Source organism: Cuculus canorus, chromosome 2, assembly GCF_017976375.1.
Source record: "Cuculus canorus isolate bCucCan1 chromosome 2, bCucCan1.pri, whole genome shotgun sequence".
In the NCBI taxonomy this organism is placed as follows: Eukaryota; Metazoa; Chordata; class Aves; order Cuculiformes; family Cuculidae; genus Cuculus; species Cuculus canorus.
This window is the reverse complement of record NC_071402.1, coordinates 6,805,277-6,825,103: the sequence shown is the minus strand read 5'-3', so window position 1 is coordinate 6,825,103 and position 19,827 is coordinate 6,805,277. Positions and strand designations below refer to the sequence as shown.

Here is a 19,827-nt window from a genome sequence, read left to right as displayed (position 1 = left end):
TGCCACCCCTGCAGAACAACTGAGACTACTTGTCTGTACTTAAGACATGCAGTGGGACAATGTCAGGTAAATAATCCTGATGCTGGTTAGAAGTGTTTTGAATCATCTCAACTTGCAGCCCGCCCCAACCCCACCACTTTGCTTCATTTCTTTCAATTCTTCCTAGAAGTCTCAGAAACTGAAGTAGTCACTCTGTTGTAGGAAAGTCAAAGCAGAAAGGGAAGTCCCCTGAAAGAAATAAAGGAGTATAAAGAATCATATGGATGAAACATGGAACAGCATCAAACTCAGAACTTCCAAACATTCTCATTTTTTTCTATCTCAAATTCTAGTAATTAACCATAGGAAGAAATTTGATACCAAGCTGCCTCAAAAAAGATCAGAAACTTAGAAACTAAATTCTTTTTCCTCACCTCTTCTGAATTTGTGCCTTAAAGGAAGAGATAGCTATTAGGTAGGCAATAGTAGTTATCAAAGATTTTATTTGATAGTTGGAGAGAGGATATTTTCAAATGGATAAGGACTCAAAAATTTTCAAAGTACCCATTACTTCCTAAACTAGTGACAACCTTGCAGAATGAATTGTTATGTCAGGAAAAGCGTATTGATCTTTAAGTATAGGTCTTTTGTGATGGTATATCTGTATCCATGTGCTCTGTTCAGGCAGATGGCCAAAAGCCATCAGGAAAGCACCATTTCCTTGAAAATAGAGACAACTGGAAATGAGAGAGACAAGAGCAGATGGCAGGACAAACAGCGGTTACCAGGAAAAGAAAAGCAAATGCTAAATTGGAAAGTTTGGTGTGGGAGAAAGGACACAGAAAAACTGTAGAAAGGGAAAAGAGATACCCACTTTAGCAGTGCTAAACTGTGCTAGAACATATAACAAATCACATCTGTGCTGTTCTGGACTTCAAAGAGGAATTTATGATATTGTATCACATAAGGCTATTTCCTAAGACATTGCAGAGCTTTGGCTGGGATTTATCTCATTTAAGTTTAGATTGTTAGTGTCTAACTAACATTGTATGCAGTATTATATTTGAGCTCCTCAGGATGTGTTCCCTTTTAGTTCATGGATGAAAAAGAAGAAAAAAAATCCATAGCCGGATTGATTTTATCTCTTCCTAAGGAGGATGATTAAAATAGATGAACTACACACAAGAAGTGCTTATTTTCCCCAGATGCAACAAAAGATGCCTTGAAAAAAAACTAAGATCTAGATACCGATATTTCAGCAGATGTCAAGGTGACATAAGAAAGTCAGCCAAAAGCAACAACAACTAACAGATGATAATGGTAACAATAGGAAACTTTAGCAAGTTCGGAGACAGAGGGTGAGAAGACTTGAGTATAAAGTCTTTACCTAATGGGGAACAGAAACAGCACATCCAGATTTCTAAACAGATACCCTGTTCTAGATGATGAAATTGTCTTAGAAAAACAGGTTTGAGCAGGACTAAAATGGAGCTAGAAAAAGCAATGTTTTTTCAAACTTTTACACCACATTACACAAAGATAGCTTAAGAAAATCCCATGCAGGATTAATTCCAGTTTCTGAGTTAATCACAATGGATATTGCCCAGAGAAGTCATGAGTGCTCCGTCCCTGGAGATGTTCAAGGACAGGTTGAACGAGGCTTTGAGCAATCTGATCTAGTGGAAGGTGTCTCTGCCCATGGCAGGGGAGTTGGAATGAGATGATCTTCAAGATCGTTTCTGACCCAAACCATTCTATGATCCTACAATTTTATGATATGGGAAGCAAAACTATGGGGTATTCATGGAATCCTCGATTACCTAAAATCTGAGTTTTCAGTCTGAGTCTTTTGTGTCCATAAACTGCAATTGAGTGTCATCAGTCTTGATGTTCAGCTGTCCTAAGTGCTAATGGGTAATGCTTTGCTCTCACTGACTCTGAAAGTAGGCTTCAGGACCTGGAGACCTGAAGGCAGTCCTCACCAATAATATAAAGCTTACAAAAAGGCACTGAGTTCCTTGGCCTTTTCTACATCATTTTTTTTTTTTTTGTCACTAGATTTCCTGCCCCACTGAGCAGCAAGCAGGTACTTTTCTTTGCTTTCTTTTTGATGCTAAGGAAAATGTCAGTGTACTAACACACCTCAGAGATGGGCACAGATGCATATGAATTTACCTCATATACAGATAAGCAAATATTTCAAGCACAGTTGTTCTTTGAAGAGTAACTGTTTGAATCTATCTGTTGCAAATTAAGCAACAACAACAACAAAAAAGATTATGGAATTGTGCTTGGTTTGCTGTGTTAGCAAGACTGGCAGCCTATCCTTGCCAGACAAAAAAACCCCCAAACATTATAACTATTGTTTTCTGTGGGTATATATAGGAACCAATATAATATATGAAAGCTTTTCATATTCATGTTGATGTATTCAGGGAATAACATTTATTTACAGATTGTTACGGATGAAAGGGACAATTACATCCAGTCTGACCTCCTGCCTAATGCAAGTCCCAAATTATTCTTAATAATACTAGTATCTCATCTGTATCTTGTACAAAAGTTGGACTAATTTTCTTGCACTAAAGAACCATCAGTCTTGATTTATGAGATAGAATATTCCCTCATAAGAACCAGAAAGCTGTTTAAGTGCTCTGTTACCATATACTTGATCTCTAGAATGAATGTTTTTATCCGCAGTGCCCTTACATCTCATCGTGTTTTAATTTGAAACATTTCCCTGGCTTCTGAGGCCCAGAATGAGTTTCTATGCTGGTAGTTAATAATTAAAGAATTTGAATTTTTTCAGTACTAAGGTAAACGTTAAACCCTACAATGCTGTTAGCTATTCCTTTGCCTATAAAGAACACAAGCAGACAAACAAATAAGAAATTAAATAAAAACACTAGCTCAGCTATGATAACAATGTTTTTCTTGTGCAATAAAGAGAAAAATAAAAGAATTCTGAACATCAAAAAAGCACATTACATTTTTCTACTCTCTTTAGAAACTCTAAACACTGCTGCTGCTTACCAGTAGCAGCTTAAATGCTTGAGGAGAGAATCCAAACAGAAGGTGAAGCTGAATCCTCAGACTAAGAAAAAACTGTGTATTTGTGTACAACTAAAGAGTAAATATCTCAAGAAGTTTTCCACAAAACTGATGGTAGCTATAGCAACTGCATTAACTCTGTTTTTACTAGAAAACTTTTCTAAAGCTGCTTAAGACAGTACATTTTTCAGCCATTATTTATGTATCAAACTTCCAGGCCTTTTCATGCAATCCTTGTCTCCATTCAGCTTCCATCCTTTCACCTCCACTTGGCATGCATGGCATGTGAGTTGCTGGGGTGACTCCCAAATTCAGGGAAGGAATTTTCTTTCCAAAATTCAGCATGCTTAAGCCTAAACTGCTGAACTGTGGCTTTCATTTCCAGTGAAATGCCATGCCAGCACAAACACTTACATCTCTCAGGCAAATCGGACATCCAAGCAGAATTAAACTTGAAACAATTACTGATGTAAGTCCCAAAACACTACAAAGGGGATGGGAATTAAGAAGCCTACACCATTAGATCTGGAGAAATATATGTTGTATCAGAATTTTAGTCTGGCTACGTTTACAGACTAGCAATTGCTGTAAAGCAACAAAGTTCAACACTTCTTGGGATATGAAAGCTTTGGAGAGCCGCTATTCTTAGTTCATCTTACATAGAGTACACGTTTCCTGGCATGTTCTTCTCCATATGACTGGCATCATATAGTACCATAGCCATACTTGACATTTATCGGTTGAAAGGGAATTCTCCCTGCTCCTTGAAAGAACTATGTGAGACCAGATGAAAGTGCAGCCAGTTTTCTGTATTCTTCAAATCAACCACTTGAGCAGAAGACTACTGTAGGCTTAACTCTTCTCTCTGGTGCTCCCTGAGAGATAAGTACACTAGTACTTTACATTTGGTCTCCCCTTTGAGAAGACTGGATTTTATTTCCCTCAGAGGAGTATTAAACACAGAAAAGATTGAAAGCATATTGCAGATCCTTGATTTTGAAGCAGATCTTTCACTTCTGAAGCCTGTGGAAAAAAGTTTGTCAGAGCAGATTGCAGAGTACATCCACTCTCACTTCCACCCAAATGTTCTCTCAGTGGCAATGGATCATTTCTTGCTTTTCCACACCACTGTTAGTTTGACACATTGATTCATAGAATCATAGAATCATTAAGATTGGGAAAGACATCTGAGATCATCCATTCAAACCCATCAACACCACCATGCCTACTAAACTATGTCCTGAAGCACTGCATCTACATATTTTTTGAACCTCTCCAGGGATCGTGACTCCACCACTTCCCTGGGCAGCCTGTTCCAGTGCTTCACCACTCTTTCAGTAAAGAATTTTTTTTCTAATATCCAAGCTAAATCTCCCCTGGTCCAACTTGAGGCCATTTCCTCTTGTCCTGTGTTACATTCACATGCAACAGCTTGTCTAACTTGCCCATGACTTCACCAATTTTTAAGAGTTCACCATAAAAAAACCCCAAACAAACTAAAAAACCAAACAAACCCCCAACAGAGCACTTTTTATATTCCTACAAAAGCTATGGTTTGAGATGCTTTTCATAAAAGCCAGTCCATTACTTTCATAAAACATTATGAAACAATTAATAAAACAAAAAACAAAAAAACCCAAGAAAAAACAATAAAACAAAAAAAAACAAAAAAAGAACCCCCAAAATTAATAAAACAAAATAAAACATTATGAAACAATTTCCACTGGGTAACCATGAGACCAGTGTTTTCCCTGGTTTTGCGTACTTTGCACGTGAAGTCCATGTAAGGCTGAAAACATTAAAAGACAAAAATGAATGTTAAAGCTAGAATATAGGTTTTAGAACTCAGACCTCTGCTATCCCCCTTAAGCTTGCACAAAGATAGCTGCAATTCAGTGCAACAGAAATGCTAATTCTTCAGTCACATGTTGCTGTGATGTTATCACTAATGTTATTCAACATTTCTATATATCAAAGCATTACGATACCTGGAAAATATTCACAAGTTGTCATCTTTTTCCTAATAACATCCTAGAGGCAAAAAGATCTCTTCCCCACATACTGATGTGCAAGAGTGTCAACTTTATGACTCCTGCCTATGAATTACACCAGGAGGACTCAGTTTCACTGGCAACAATTCAAGAACAGGACCATCAGGACAATGAAACGACTTCAAAGGAGAATAAGTTATTGGAAAGATCATGCAAGTGCAGGCTAAGTATCCAAGCTCAACACATTTCAGTTTCATCGGATTCCAAATAGCGGGAATCAATTATTTTTTCAATAGCAGTACATCTCTGGTATCTTGGAGCCTGGGTCCATCTTGATGTGCAGGTGCAACTCTATGAATTAGCATAAATAAAAAGCAAGCCAAAAACCAAAACCAACAATAAGAAAACCCCAAGCCCCAGTGGAATCACACAAGCGCAAAGTATGAGTAAAGCCACACAGACCCTGATGCTGAGGCTGACCAACCTTTCTTCAAAGGACAAGCTCTTAAACTAAATATTTTACCAAAGTATTTAAATCCATTCAACATTTACTTTAAAATGACTCTTCTACTTAATGAAAGACTTCTCTTCAACCACAAGTTATAAATAGGAGCATTGCCTTTGCATAGCGTGAATATCACAGCACAGGGAACTTTTCCAGGGGAAATGAAAAGATTTCATCCAGGACTGGATTATCTTCTCCTTTTTCTCATTTTAGGAAAGGAATGAAAGGAGGGATAAGTATTTTTCCCACCACGTGGCCCTCAGCCACATAAGACTTACCTTATTTCTGAGTTTCCTCCTGCAGCAGAGGAATGCCTTTCTTGCAGGCTACAGCCTTGCAAGTAAACAGGCAGGGATGGGCAGGATGTGGGCAGAACTTGGGATCTACGCCACTCCTCCCAAGGACCAAAGTAGCCTCACAGCCACCACAAATGCAGAAGGGAAGGATGGTAACAAGGGATATCCCTGCTGCAGTGCCTCCCACGATTATTGCTTGGGTAATGCCTGCCCTCACCTCTCTCCTGGCCCAAGACAACACATGGGCACTGCTTAACATCCCTTTCATGTGCAGAGAGCCTCCCTGTTGGTTCCAGTACTGGCACTTGTGTAGTGGTGAATGTACTGGTATTTGCTGATACCCATTTAATTCATATTACTGCCTGTCAATCAGAATCAGTGGCTCCTAGTCTGTGATTTCAAGCATTTCCTGATACAATTGCCTAGAAAGGATATTGCCAGAAATGTTCTAGCTATTTGTTTTTGCAGTCTGAGAGCATTATTTTTTGTAATTTGTCATGTAGAAATTAAAAGAAAAATAATTTAGTAAATTCTAAACATAGATTTTGACAATCATTGAAAGAAAAGTTACACATTTTCAGTGCTTCAAGTGTTCTTACTGAACTCAGTAGAAGCCAATGCAGACTATTATTTTTTTTAAGTAACACTCCCTGAATTATGTGATTTAGAAATGACTACAGTCTTTGCTAGCTCTGCTGATCTAGTAACAATCCCGCTGGCATCTCAGCATATCTCTTAGTGTATTAAAGCACTCCATAATTTTTATTGGAATGACAGGATCTGCCTCTAAATAAAGACACCACAGTAGAAGCCTCAATAAATTTTGAGTGATTTTAAACTTAAGTCTATATAACACCAAACATACTGTTGAAATCTTAAATCACAGATAACTATTTCTAGTGACAGAGCCCTTCTTAGGCATCATGGATTTATTCTTTAAGTATTAAATCTTTGGGGAGGATTGGATCAATTTTCCTATCTTTGTTCAATTTTTCCTATTCTGTTCAAACATTGTTTGAACTGTATCCCAACAAATCAATTTTTACTGTCTAAGAAAGCATCTCTGTGAACAAGGTCAGAGGACTTCCCCTGAACTCAGGTGATACAATGAAGGATCCTGGAGAAAGAGAAGTCTGTGCATTAAACATAGATTTGGAAATAAAGTAATACCTGAGTAAACCCTGAGTTCCCATCCATCTAGAAAGTCTACTTATTTTCATCACCAACTTTTCTTATTGAAAGTTTGACATTTGGGATCCCACGAACTATGGGGTAGAAGCCGGCACTGATACAGAGGTACACACCATGTCTATTATACATGGTCATCAAAGAAAGCAGCATTTTCATTAAGATGCATTTCAAATGGATCTTAAAATTTTCACTTCAGTAGCATCATTGATGGAAAATGTCAGTGTTTATTCTCCTTCAAATGTCAGGCTAATTTTTTTCCATTTTAAAAAATTTAGGTACTCTATTTCTCCTCTATCCTAGAAAACAACAGCATAACCTTTTGAAAATTTGCCCCTGGTATCTAATATTTGACAAATTCCTTTTTCAAATTTGAGCTTTTAATTCCCATTTTTTCACTTTTTTTTTTTTTTTTTGTGACACATAACAGAGTGATTTTGTACCTCAGGGAATGAAACTCAGGCAGTCTTCTGTGATTCAGTTAGACTTCTCCAGGAAGGACACAGTCTTTTTTCTTGTTATAAATCATAAGCTAAAAACGACTATCTCCAGTAAAACATAAGAATGCGCAACTCTTGGGACCAAAGGATAGTGCTGCTTCAATGTACATTAGGTATTTTTTAAAATGATAAAGCAAATCCAATAATCACCTGATGTCCAGGAAAAGGACACTGTTCTTGGCAACAGTCAACACATTCAAAACAGCAGTGATGCTTGAAGCATGAACTCGTGATAACTGACTCTCTTTAAAATCCAATAAGACAAAAGGGAGTTGTGAGACCTAGTGTAAAATCTGACTGACCCTCCTGGTCACTCATCTACTGGTCAGGAGTCTGGATGCTGCTCTTGGCACAGTCAGAACTCCCAGGCAATTTAGGAAGCTACTGAAACAGGATTGCAGGAAGAAAGGGGAATTAATTAATGAATAAACACAGGCAGAGTGGACGGTAAACAGGGATGGGTTATACAAATACATCCTCCAACTGCTCTTTTAGCCTGCTTATGTCTCCTGAAGCACAACTCTGTATCCTCACCCAGATCTTGTTTAAGTGAGGTTCCTCTTAAAGGGATTTGGATAGGGGAACAGTTAAAAGTCAGGCTCTGCCCTAAAGAGTTAACGGCACTTTGCCCACACTAGCTCCTCCAAGTTTCTCTATCCTGAGTGAGCCTTTTAAAGATCTAAATTAAAATGGATGCTACTTTGCTTCAAGTCTTCCGTTGGGATACACCTCCCAGGAAGTCTCTGTAATGAACAGAATTAGAAACAGGTCCTGAAAGGATGAGAAAAGCATTATAGCCAGGTGCTTCACTTGTGACTTGATCTTTAAAGTATCAATTTTTCAAACACGGCCTTGGGCACGAAGATTTGTTTTGCCTAGGGTTATTATGCCAGAACAAAATTAAGCTCAATCCAGCAGTCTTAAATCTTGCACCATTAGGAAAGCTCTCCTGTCCCACATTATCTCTGCTGGTACAGGAGCAAAGGGTGCTCTGTTTATCAGACATGATCCTTCAGTTTACAATCTAATAGACAGGATTTCACAGATCCCATGAGTACACAGCCATAAAAGATTCAAAGGGGTTATTAGCCTCCTTATACTTCCAATTCTTACTAAGGGTATTTAAGGAGAAAAACTCTCCTATCAGCTTCATTGCCACTCAATACAGCATCGTGTCACAGAAAAGAGAAGGGATTAGTATTTACAGTCTAATCAAGCAAACAAGTTAGCTATATAAGAGGAGTTGGTAATGATGCAGAAAAGCTCTACGCACAATGATCTGTATCTCTCACCTAGGCATGGATTAAGAGTATTCACAATACTGTCATTTGAGAGACTTCATAGATAAAAGGCAATTTTTGCAGACAGCATAAGGTGGACAATGGAAAAATCCATGTCCTGTGGAGCTGACAAATCGTCATTAATAAACATCCCACTTACAAAAGGAATAAGAGAAATGGTCATTTACATGTCTATTTCACAGAAAATTGTCACCATAGTCCAGCAATTATTTTTGCTGGCTGGTTCTGGTGCAAGAGAAACCCTGTTCTTCATGTCAGTTTTGTCTTAAATTGGCTACAGGGGACAACTAAATCAACCCAAAGGCTAGTATGCACCAAACCCAAAGTGATTCATCCTCCTGCCTGGGACCTGGAGGAGAGAAGAATGAACTTTCTTAAGATAATGTGCAGTCTAACAGTGTAATACCTCATATATCATCCACATATGATGGAGCACTTAGCTACATTACATCAGTGTCACACTGCATATCTCTGGAAAGACCCTAAATCTGATACCTGCAATAAAATTGTCACATCACCTTGCTACATCTATTCCAGGTTCTCTTGCTCATCTAAACTTCTCTGAGATTTTTAATCATTACAAGACTTTTTTGCAGTGCTAGTTCATGAAGAGATATCTCACTGCATGTTCACCAACAGCCATGGGCCCCTCCAGCCTGTCTTTGGGATTGCAGTCCTGCTAGTTAACTCTGCTGAGCAATGCACTGAGGCCTTATTGAAATTACAGGGATTAACCTGACCAAATACAGAGATTTACAGTGCAGTATTTTATATCTGAGTAAACCACCTACCAGCCCTTTATAGTCCATAGAGAGGAACAGACACTTCTAGGGAGTAATAAATTTCAAACAGGTCAGATGAATCATCCTGCAAAAAGTCTTATTTTTATTCACCGGCTCTAAGGGTGGTGAAGGGTGTCTGGCTGAGATGGAGAGTCTCCAGCAGACAACCATACCAGGTGAGGTAACCCATCGGGACATCTTGGGATGAAAGAGCCCATCTGCAGACACACTGGGCCTCTCTTCTTGAGTCAGACAGACCCAAGAGAGGTTAAACACCACATAAATGAGAGGCCTAGGCATTGTCCTGAGGATATGACCATCCATGCCACCTGTCACAGTAATTATTTAATGGAATTTAGACATTAATATGATGACTTTTCCACTTATTAACGAGGAGGACAAAGGAAAACAGGAACATTGGTTAACACAGAATTGTTCTTGCTTATTTATGGTGGGAGTTTTGTTGCTTGGGTTTTATCTCATGAATCCTGCAGCCCTGCAAAGCTGATGGCCCTCAGGAATTCCTCCAACTAGGGGTACAGATCTCCAAAAGTGTAATGGTGAGCTCCCTCTGTGGGTTCCTCGACTGGCTGAGACCTGCCTTATGAGTTATTACCTTCAAAAATACTATCCAGGAGAGATACTAGGAACAAAAACGTGGACATGGAAATTAGGAGAAACCAAAGAGTAAATATTTCAAATATTTTTGAGTTTTTTATCATAGAAGTGGAATCGAGCATAAGGGTATTTTCTGCTTTATCTGTTTTGCTGTGTGCTGTTACCAGTGTCAGTTCATAAAACACTGCAGTTTATGAATTACATGGTTCATATGGTGATCTCTCTTTGTGTTAGTGTACAGCTCGACTCCATGGTGTCCTGGAAAGCAGCATTTCTCCAACTTCCATATATCGTTGCATCTAAATTTAGCAACTTAATTCTATAGCCCACCCGTAACTGCAACAGCCTTTCTGAGGTCATGTCCCATAGTGTCGGAACAGCTGCTAAGGGAAGTGAAAAGGACGCTAAGGCGAGGAAGTATGACAACAGAGAGATCTACTGAAAAAGAAAAGTTGAAGGTGGCAATAAAAAAGACAGAACAATGAATTAAAAGGGAGAAGAAGAAACTACCTGGAAATACTGGAATAATTTGAGTGAATAAAGAACAGAAAACACACTCAGTAATAAACCCTAGGGATGGCAAAGAAAGAAGCTAAAATAAGCCCACTCACACACTGTTTTAATTTCAGGAATCAATCATAAAAGTACTTACCCATATAATTATGAAAAGCCTCCAGAAAACATAAAACCCACTCTTAGAAATACTCTAGAGTTGTTACCATAAATAAACAGCAAAGCAGGACAGGAGAAACTGTATTGAAATAACTCAAGCACAAGGTGCTTATGAAATGTCAGACTTGAACAAAGGTTGTCAACCTGTTGGTTAGGAATGTGCAGTTCAGTCCTGCCCCAGACTCTCAGAGTGGTTGAACAGTTTTATTACCTATGCTAAAGCATTGTCCAGAACAAAAGGAATGATTCTTTTTTTTTTTCTTCCTGCTGCAGGAGCATTAAGTCACTGACCATCGCAGAGCATCAGGTCCCATGTTCAGGCAGAGCTGTGATGCAGCAGATGGTATAAATGAGACAGATTTGAGTTTTGCCAGTGTTCGCAAAGGACCAGGTGATTTTCAGGTTCTACAAAAGGGCTGTGCCTTCCTGCCTCTTAGCAGGTACTGAATTCACTTCCCAGTGAGGAGTTTAAACCACTGTGCCTGACCACTCTATGTAGATCTAGTCAATGGGGTTTCTTGAAGATTTTCTGCTATATTTTGCAAAGATCAGAACTAAGTATCTTCCTCTTACAAAGTACTACAATGGGTTGAAAAGCGTGTGTTGCTTTCCATGTCTACCCTATCCTTTCATTAGGGTATTTCACTTACTATGGAGAAAAACTGTGTGCTACTGCTGAAACACATAAAAGGTTGCAGTGATACCCAGTACAAGAGGTGTTTTGAAATGGGTACCAGTTGTTCCATTTCTAAGAACTGCAGTAGTAATCAAGACGGTCCATGCAGATTATTTGTAGCTTTTATCCGCTGATGAAAATGGAATTACTGAAATTCTGTCATACAAGTGGTAATTAGTTTTATACTAAATGCAGAGCCAACAAAAATTCCCCTGGTATTCCCAGCTCTAAACTTTCCAGCTGAAAGAAAATCTTTGCAATTAGTATGCAGAATATTTTTTCTTATGACAATCAATATAAACCTGGTTTCTCTGGAAAGAAATACTTGGATGCTGTCAATAAGCACATAATTCAACACAGTTAAGCAAACAGTGCTTGGGTAATAAACAGTCAAACCACAACCAACAGCTGGGTAAGCTTAATCAAAAAGCATGAGTCCAAAAATATTTTAAGCTGTCAATGGTTTAAACTTCCCCTCGAATTTGATGTTAAATATGGCAGTTTGGGCATCTCTTATTGAAATCACCTCAGAATCAATATTCAGGACATAGCAATAATGAAATCAAGTTGCTTAAACCGAACTCAAGGGATCCTTCTATTTTGCAAAGAATCAAAGATTAATTTCTAAGGAACCGAATCAATGCAAAGTAAATAGATTCTGATAAGCTGGGGAGGAATATCTTACATCTACTGCATTGTAGATAAGCTCTGCGATAGCAGTACTCCCTGAGCAAAGGAAATCTTAGACAACTGCATAATCGGGACTGACAGCACTTGCAAAATATGACCCATAATTCAATTTCATTTATTCCTAATGAATTGTCAAGACTAACACAGCTTAGAGAAGCTTTGTGACACGTAACCAGATCAGCTCCAGCTTTTGCACTTTTTGGCCAGCTCTGCAGCCCCATACACCTTGCTGTGGGGTTTGTGACACTTCAGTGGGCTCTCAGCATGGGTTGCTTTGCTAGTACTGAAGTGCAAGGATTTTCAGGTGTCAGTGTTCACAGGCACTTGCCCTCTCTTATCTCTAAATTTCCTCCACAGAGAAGAAATGGCAAGTTTTAAAAGTGTGTTCACACTGTTCCACAAGGTGAAGCCTTTCAAAGTTAAAATACTACCAGAAATCTCAGCTGCTTGTTTTCTACTATCTACACAAAGATACCAGATTTTTGACATGAAACACTCAATACAATAAAGAATGGGAACCCAGCCCACTTTCAGTCTCCCAAGCAAAGAAACTCTCTTTTTCAAGGTTGTTTCTAGTAACACAAGAAACAAACGTTATCTCATTACTTGCATCAACTGTGACGTGAAATTAATTTTTCACTAACCAGTGGCAAGTAACATATCTATTGTATATCAATAATGTCTATTATAGAGGTCGGTTGTTTCTTTTTTCTTCACTCCATATCAGATTTCCCTGGTAGGTGATATACCTACCATCCACCCACCTACTGCCAATTCTGAAAGAGTTTTCTCAAGGCAATCATGAAATGTGCATACATTTTCTTTGCTAGGTGGAGTATCAGCTGTTTAATCTTCATAGACCTTTTAGTGATGCTGAAAAATAAATATCACCAGTCCCCTTCCACCCCTCATAATCAGACTAGGAACAAATAAGCAGCTTTTCCCTCAACCAGAGATGTCAGTCCTGTTTTCCAGATCATATCCACATGATAAAATATTTCAGTGTAGTCAGTGGAGTGGGACAATAGGAGTAGAGTGGGGAAAATAAATCAGTGCAAGCTCCCCCAACATGCCCTGAGCCAAGAGCAGAAGCACCTGGGGGTCTTGGTTGACAGCTGCCTGAGCATGAGCCAGCAGTGTGCCCAGGTGGCCAAGAAGGCCAATGACATCTTGGCTTGTATCAGTAACGGTGTGACCAGCAGGTCCAGGGAGGTTATTCTGCCCCTGTACTCGGCACTGGTAAGACCACACCTTGAATACTGTTTCAGTTCTGGGCCTCTCACTCCAAGAAGGATATTGAGGCTCTGGAGCGTGTCCAGAGAAGAGCAACAAAGCTGATGAAGAAGCTGGAGAACAAGTCTTACGAGGAGACTGGGGAACTGGGGTTGTTTAGCCTTGAGACGAGGAGGCTGAGTGGAGACCTCATTGCTCTCTACAACTACCTTAAAGGAGGTTATAGAGAGGAGGGAGCTGGCCTCTTCTCCCAAATGACAGGGGACAGGACATGGGGGAATGGCCTCAAGTTCTACCAGGGGAGGTTCAGGCTGGACATCAGAAAAAAAAAAAATTCACAGAAAGGGTCCTTGGGCACTGGAACAGGCTGCCCAGGTAGGTGGCGGAGTCCCCATCCCTGGAGATATTTAAAAGATGAGTGTATGAGATACTCAGGGGCATGGTTTAGTGGTTGATAGGAATGGTTGGACTCGATGATCCTGGAGGTCTTTTCCAACCTGGTGATTCTGTGATTCTGTGAAGATCTACTGATGGGGTGTCACCCTGGGGTTTGTAATTGCTGGTCACTGTCCTCATGGAAGCCAGCACAAGCAAGTGCAAAGCAGATCACATAAGGGAAAGGAGAAGTTCTGAGTTGAAAAACAGGGATTATAGAGTTCTCAGTGTTGCATTACTGGAGTACAGACACACTGCAATGGAATTGTGCTCAGTACGGTAGCTGCATGCCTTTGTCTTGCATGAAAAAAAAGGCCTCTGGCAGCCTCATTCTACAGTTTCCTTACTCGTCATGGTATCAGAGTCATGCCAAGGTAAATCTGGAATCCTGGGTCCTCTTTCAACCACATAAAACCGCAGTGACCAGATTTTTTCACCAGTGATGTGCTCCAGGACAGAAAGGGAGAAACATGCTAGAGGACAAGTCATTCCACTCTTCCCAAAAATTGGATCCAGCTAGTCTCTCTTTGCAACTCAAAGGAAATGTTGCCAATCATTAGAGAATACATTACTCAATGAGAAATCAGAATACTTCGCAATAATAAAAACCTTCTTTTTTTCTTTTATTAGTATCTCAAGTTCACAATTGATGTGAGATCCTCTCCTAATATTCTCTCTCATTCACGAGTGGAAATACTGACTGTGCACAGGTTCAATGCCTCACTAGAGTCTGTGTAGGATATCTGCCAGAGCAACGTCCTCTGTCCACAGCCCCTGACTATAGTCCAGTGGGCTTTTTAGCTGTAATTTTAAGGCAAAAATCTTTAATTCCAAATTACAAATTCTGTAATTTGCTGACCCTTGATGTCATTTTCAAAGCGAGATCATTAGAACTAACACCTACACTCCTCTGAAAAAACATCCCAAAATGTAGAAGTGTTTTTTAAACAGAATTTGAAACAGAAAACTGCAAAACAAATGTTATGATTTATTATGTCAGGACATCTCATAATTTCTTGCCAAAGGGTGTGTAAGTCTGAGTGTGGGTTGAGCAGAGCAGTTCAAGGATTAAGACGTGTAGTCCTCCCAAGAGCACAACAGGAGATCTTTGCAGAAGCTTCCCTCCCTTCAAAATACATTTCTCCTCTTGGCTCTGATAATTGAGCTGGGATACAGTCATCTCAGCTGAGCTTTGCTTGTACCAGCTTCAGAAGCCTGATGTGACATTGAAGGGGATGACAAAACCTTCAGCAGAAACTGGGACAAGCCATTAAGAAAACACCACGTAAAATCAAGTATACAATGCAGGAAATTAACAGGCCAAGCCTCTGTCCAAATACACTAGATAGTGTCTAATATGTTCATTTTGCTGCTCTTTTCCTGTTCTACCTACATTTGCCACAAGAATTTCAAAATACGTTCCAAATTCCTCAGTTACAGTTTAGTGATACCTGTAGATAAAGTCTCGCCCTTTCCTCGTTTGCACAGTTTGAGCTCTGAAGCTCCAAAATATCTTCGTAACAGTTAATAGTGCCCCCGCAAAGGGATCAGTATGTAATAAGGATCCAACATTACTGTCTTTAGACTCAATTGGCAAAAGAAAGACTTGCAGGAATGGCTATTCTCTAAAGAACTAGTTGTAATCAATTTGTTGTCAGCAATTTCACTGCCACATCTTCCTCACTCGGGAAAACAGAGTTGGAAAGGCTGTAAGGGGATATTTCAGTATCATGGGTTACAGTACACAATTCAAGTTTATCTAAGAAAGATTCGGGAATTTGACATTGCCTGAATAGCTTGAAATACCTCAGTAACACCCTGTTATTCAGGTATGGTGGGACAGACAAAATACAGATATAATGCAGGGGGGTTTTGTAAAGGTTTTGAGAAGAGGCAAGAGTTTAGAAACAGTTTCTCAAAGGCAGGAATTGCAATCACCTAGCAGTGATTAATCAAAACACTTTTTAGAAGAGACTGTTGCATTATGACAAATTGAAATGTCCTTTGAAGCGAAGATAATTACCAAGCAAACCTCAGAAATGTATTCTAGCAAGAGTTATGACCTGCTGGAAACAAAACCATTCTTTTATTCCTCTTATTTTTGGTATTATAATCTCCAGAATCAAAGGCTAATTCCAGCACGTAGCAGAGATTTTTGTCCTAAAACTGTATGAAATGTCAGCAGAAGTAAGAAAAGACTTATATGTATGTATAGGTGCTGCAGAGACACTTACCCACACATTGTCTGGGTCTCTGAGCTCAGAAAAAGCTTCCCACAGACCAGAGAAACAAACTAAGTCTTCCATCTAATTCTTCCTCTCTTAGGTTCCCACTGGGGACCTTGTTCTTCCATCATACTAACATGAGTCATATTCATGAATCATACTGATACTTCCCCCATAGTATCTCTTCCTTCAGATGTACTGTTTCAATCCAGTCTCTTCTCATTCATGGCATTGGTCTCATTCAAATCAGAGAGAATATATTTGCTCTGATAAAACAAGCAAGATTTGGAACCAGACTGATCCCAATAGAGAGCAGCAGCAGCATCTGCCATACTGGAATTCAGAAGGTCTAGTTTCTTCGCTTTGCTTTGTTATGTGTTGAGAACTACCCTTCTGCAAGCTACTTGGAATAATTCTACCCAAAACCAGATGACATTCATCAGTTGGAAGATTGCCCATTGCTAAGTTCAGAACGGGATTCTCAGCTTCTCTGAGCCTATTTCACCACAAAGAATCCCAGAACAGCACATTGCCTCCTATTAGAAGCCACAGCAACACAACGCACTCATTACAGATACAGAGTGAATCTACAATATGCAGAAATTTCTTTTGTAATAGTATTCCATAAACACTTCACTGATGTAAATTCTAATACATCTCTTCATATACTTGATACGTCTCACTGGAAGTTACTTCAGAGGACCTTCCCAACTATGGTCAAAAAACATAATCTTTCTATATTCAGAATAGCAGCATTACACAGTAGTTGGTAGAAGAACTGAAACTTCAGGAAAAACTACTAAATAGTTACAATAACAAACAAAGTAGTAATGGAGCTTTTGAAGTGGAATAAACCTTGCAATTGCCAGCCTAACCTATCTGAGAAACTGCACTTACTATTTTATCAGTTAGTATTTATTATTCAATATTTATACACACTCACATGAATCAGACATCTAAATAGGCATTTGTCAAAGAAAAATATGAGATCTAGGCATGCATCTAGAATAATCCTGGGTGGAAATTAAGCAAACAGTTACATAGATGGGTTTTGCAGGTGCATCTTCCTGAGAATGATTCCGTTAGTGTCCACACTGCACAGATGGGCTGTGTTATTTTAAGGTCTTAATCAAAATACATGCAAACAGGCAGAGCACCACATGCATACTAATGTGTATGAAGTGTCAGCTGTGAAGCAGCCACTACACTTTTTTTTTTAAGAATACTAGCTACATAAAAATACAGAAGGAAAGCATCTGCTGAATTAGGCAGCTTAAAGGAAGACTTAAGAGGTTACAGCTAGAAAGTGATGCATAGTATGCTTGTAATAAACATGAAGTGAAGAAAACCTTATCCTGTTACCACGACATGGTACTCCTGCATGCTGATAGAACTGACATGTCACAAAGACAGAATACAAGAAGGTGTTAAGTTATCAGAATGCAAAGGCATATATGATTAGGAAAGCCAACCCTACAAACAGTAATAATAATGTTATCTTGACATCTATAAACCTCCTGTCAGCTCCAAACTTTTTCAATGGCCTTCCTCAATGAAGGCATTGATCATTCCTCTGTTACCATCTGCAATGAAGGTACTCTCCGTCTGCTTATCACTACTCCAGGGCTGAACCAGACCTAAGTTGAGCAGTCTATGGTCTGAAACCTTTGTTGACTTAAGAGAAGAAAGAAACCTATCTTAAGAATAATGTAACGTAGTTCCTTGTGGACTCTCATTTAAAAAAAAAAAAAAGGCAGATCCTGTTTCTGCATGTCTGCGTACTTAAAAAAAAAAATTAAGAAATTATTCTTCTGAACTTGAGCTGCAAAGGAAAAAATGAAAAGAAACAGACAAAGCAAGGGTTATGTTCAGAGTCACACTGTCCCAGGTGCCAGGCTTGTAAATGCAAGGATGTCCTCTTACCTGCACAAACACAGCACCACCCAAAGTGGTACCTGGTGCCCGTTCCTAAGCTGCACTCAGCAGGCAGTGGAGTGTGCTTTGCAGAGCTGTCAGCCCAGGCAGAGACTGGCTGTGGTGATGGGCGTGCAGGGGCAGGAGCACACAGAGTGACAGACGGACATGGACACACGGACACACCCCGTGTGCACACAGGGGCTCACAGGGACATGGTAGGGACAGAGCAGGGGTGGGCACAAAACTGCATCCTCTGCCTATCCATCCCTCTCCCCGCTGAGGGAGAGGGAGAGGGAGAGGGAGAGGGAGAGGAGAGGAGAGGAGAGGAGAGGAGAGGAGAGGAGAGGAGAGGAGAGGAGAGGAGAGGAGAGGAGAGGAGAGGAGAGGAGAGGAGAGGAGAGGAGAGGAGAGGAGAGGAGAGGAGAGGAGAGGAGGAAAGGAAAGGAAAGGAAAGGAAAGGAAAGGAAAGGAAAGGAAAGGAAAGGAAAGGAAAGGAAAGGAAAGGAAAGGAAAGGAAAGGAAAGGAAAGGAAAGGAAAGGAAAGGAAAGGAAAGGAAAGGAAAGGAAAGGAAAGGAAAGGAAAGGAAAGGAAAGGAAAGGAAAGGAAAGGAAAGGAAAGGAAAGGAAAGGAAAGGAAAGGAAAGGAAAGGAAAGGAAAGGAAAGGAAAGGAAAGGAAAGGAAAGGAAAGGAAAGGAAAGGAAAGGAAAGGAAAGGAAAGGAAAGAAAAGAAAAGAAAAGAAAAGAAAAGAAAAGAAAAGAAAAGAAAAGAAAAGAAAAGAAAAGAAAAGAAAAGAAAAGAAAAGAAAAGAAAAGAAAAGAAAAGAAAAGAAAAGAAAAGAGAAAAGAAAAAGAAAAGAAAAAAGAAGAAGGCAGGCTGTCAGGACAGAGGGCAGGGTCGGGGCCGATCCAAGGACGGAGCGGGCAGGGCAGGAGGCAGAGGGACCTGCGGAGGGTGCGGGGTCCGGGTCGGTCGAGGGGCCGGCGCCGGTGGATGGAGGGTTTAAGGAGCGAGGGGAGGGAAGGGGCCGGGCGGGGAGGGCTGCGGGCCTGGAGGAGCGGGGAGGGGGGACGGGACGGGGCGGGGGATGCACCGACAGAGCTGAGAGATCCGGGGCTGAGGGACCCGGCGGGTGGGAGATGTCGGGAATGAGAGAGCTGTGTGAAGGAAGGAGATGAGGGCGCCGACCCCAGGGGTATGTGGGGACACATGGCACCCTGACTTCCAAGAAGAAGGACAGAGAAATGTCCCCCCTGGAAGGGTCAGAGAACTGGAGGAGGGTGTGTCCCCAGGCAATATGGGGAAGAAATGCAGATTTCTGGTTTAGCAAACAGGTGGTCTCCAGTTTTACCACCTCCCTGAGCTCACACTCTAAATAAAAAACCCTCAGCTGGGATATTTTTGCTTGAATTTCAGTTCTGGCTTGTGTCCTGGAGCCACTCGTCCTTCACTCCTTCTCCAGACATGTCCCTCCATCTCCTCCTCTGCTGCGCGTCAGAGCTGCAAAGTACAGACCAAAGCTTCTCCCCTTTAAGGCACATTTTGATAGCTGTCCCCTGCTGTTTCATCAGTGAGGGATGTCCATCAGAGCAGGCTGTGAGGCTCACAAATTCATAGAATCATAGAATATTTAGGGTTGGAAGAGGCCTTAAAGATCATCTAGTTCCAATCCCCCTGCCATGGGCAGGGACATCCTTCTAGATCAGGCTGCCCATGGCCCCATCCAACCTGGCCTTGAACACCTCCAGGGATGGGGCAGCCACAACTTT

At 40.4% G+C, this 19,827-nt stretch overlaps 1 protein-coding gene across 1 annotated transcript in view; it reads right to left on the bottom strand.

The window, feature by feature from the left end:
- Positions 1–18,166, bottom strand: part of COL22A1 (collagen type XXII alpha 1 chain) — a 229,564-nt gene extending 211,398 nt beyond the window's left edge. Inside the window, exon 1 of the mRNA XM_054060475.1 lies at positions 18,066–18,166. The gene's annotated coding sequence lies outside the window, so the exon portion shown is untranslated. The remainder of the gene's footprint in view (positions 1–18,065) is intronic.
- Between the last annotated feature and the right edge of the window lie 1,661 nt (positions 18,167–19,827).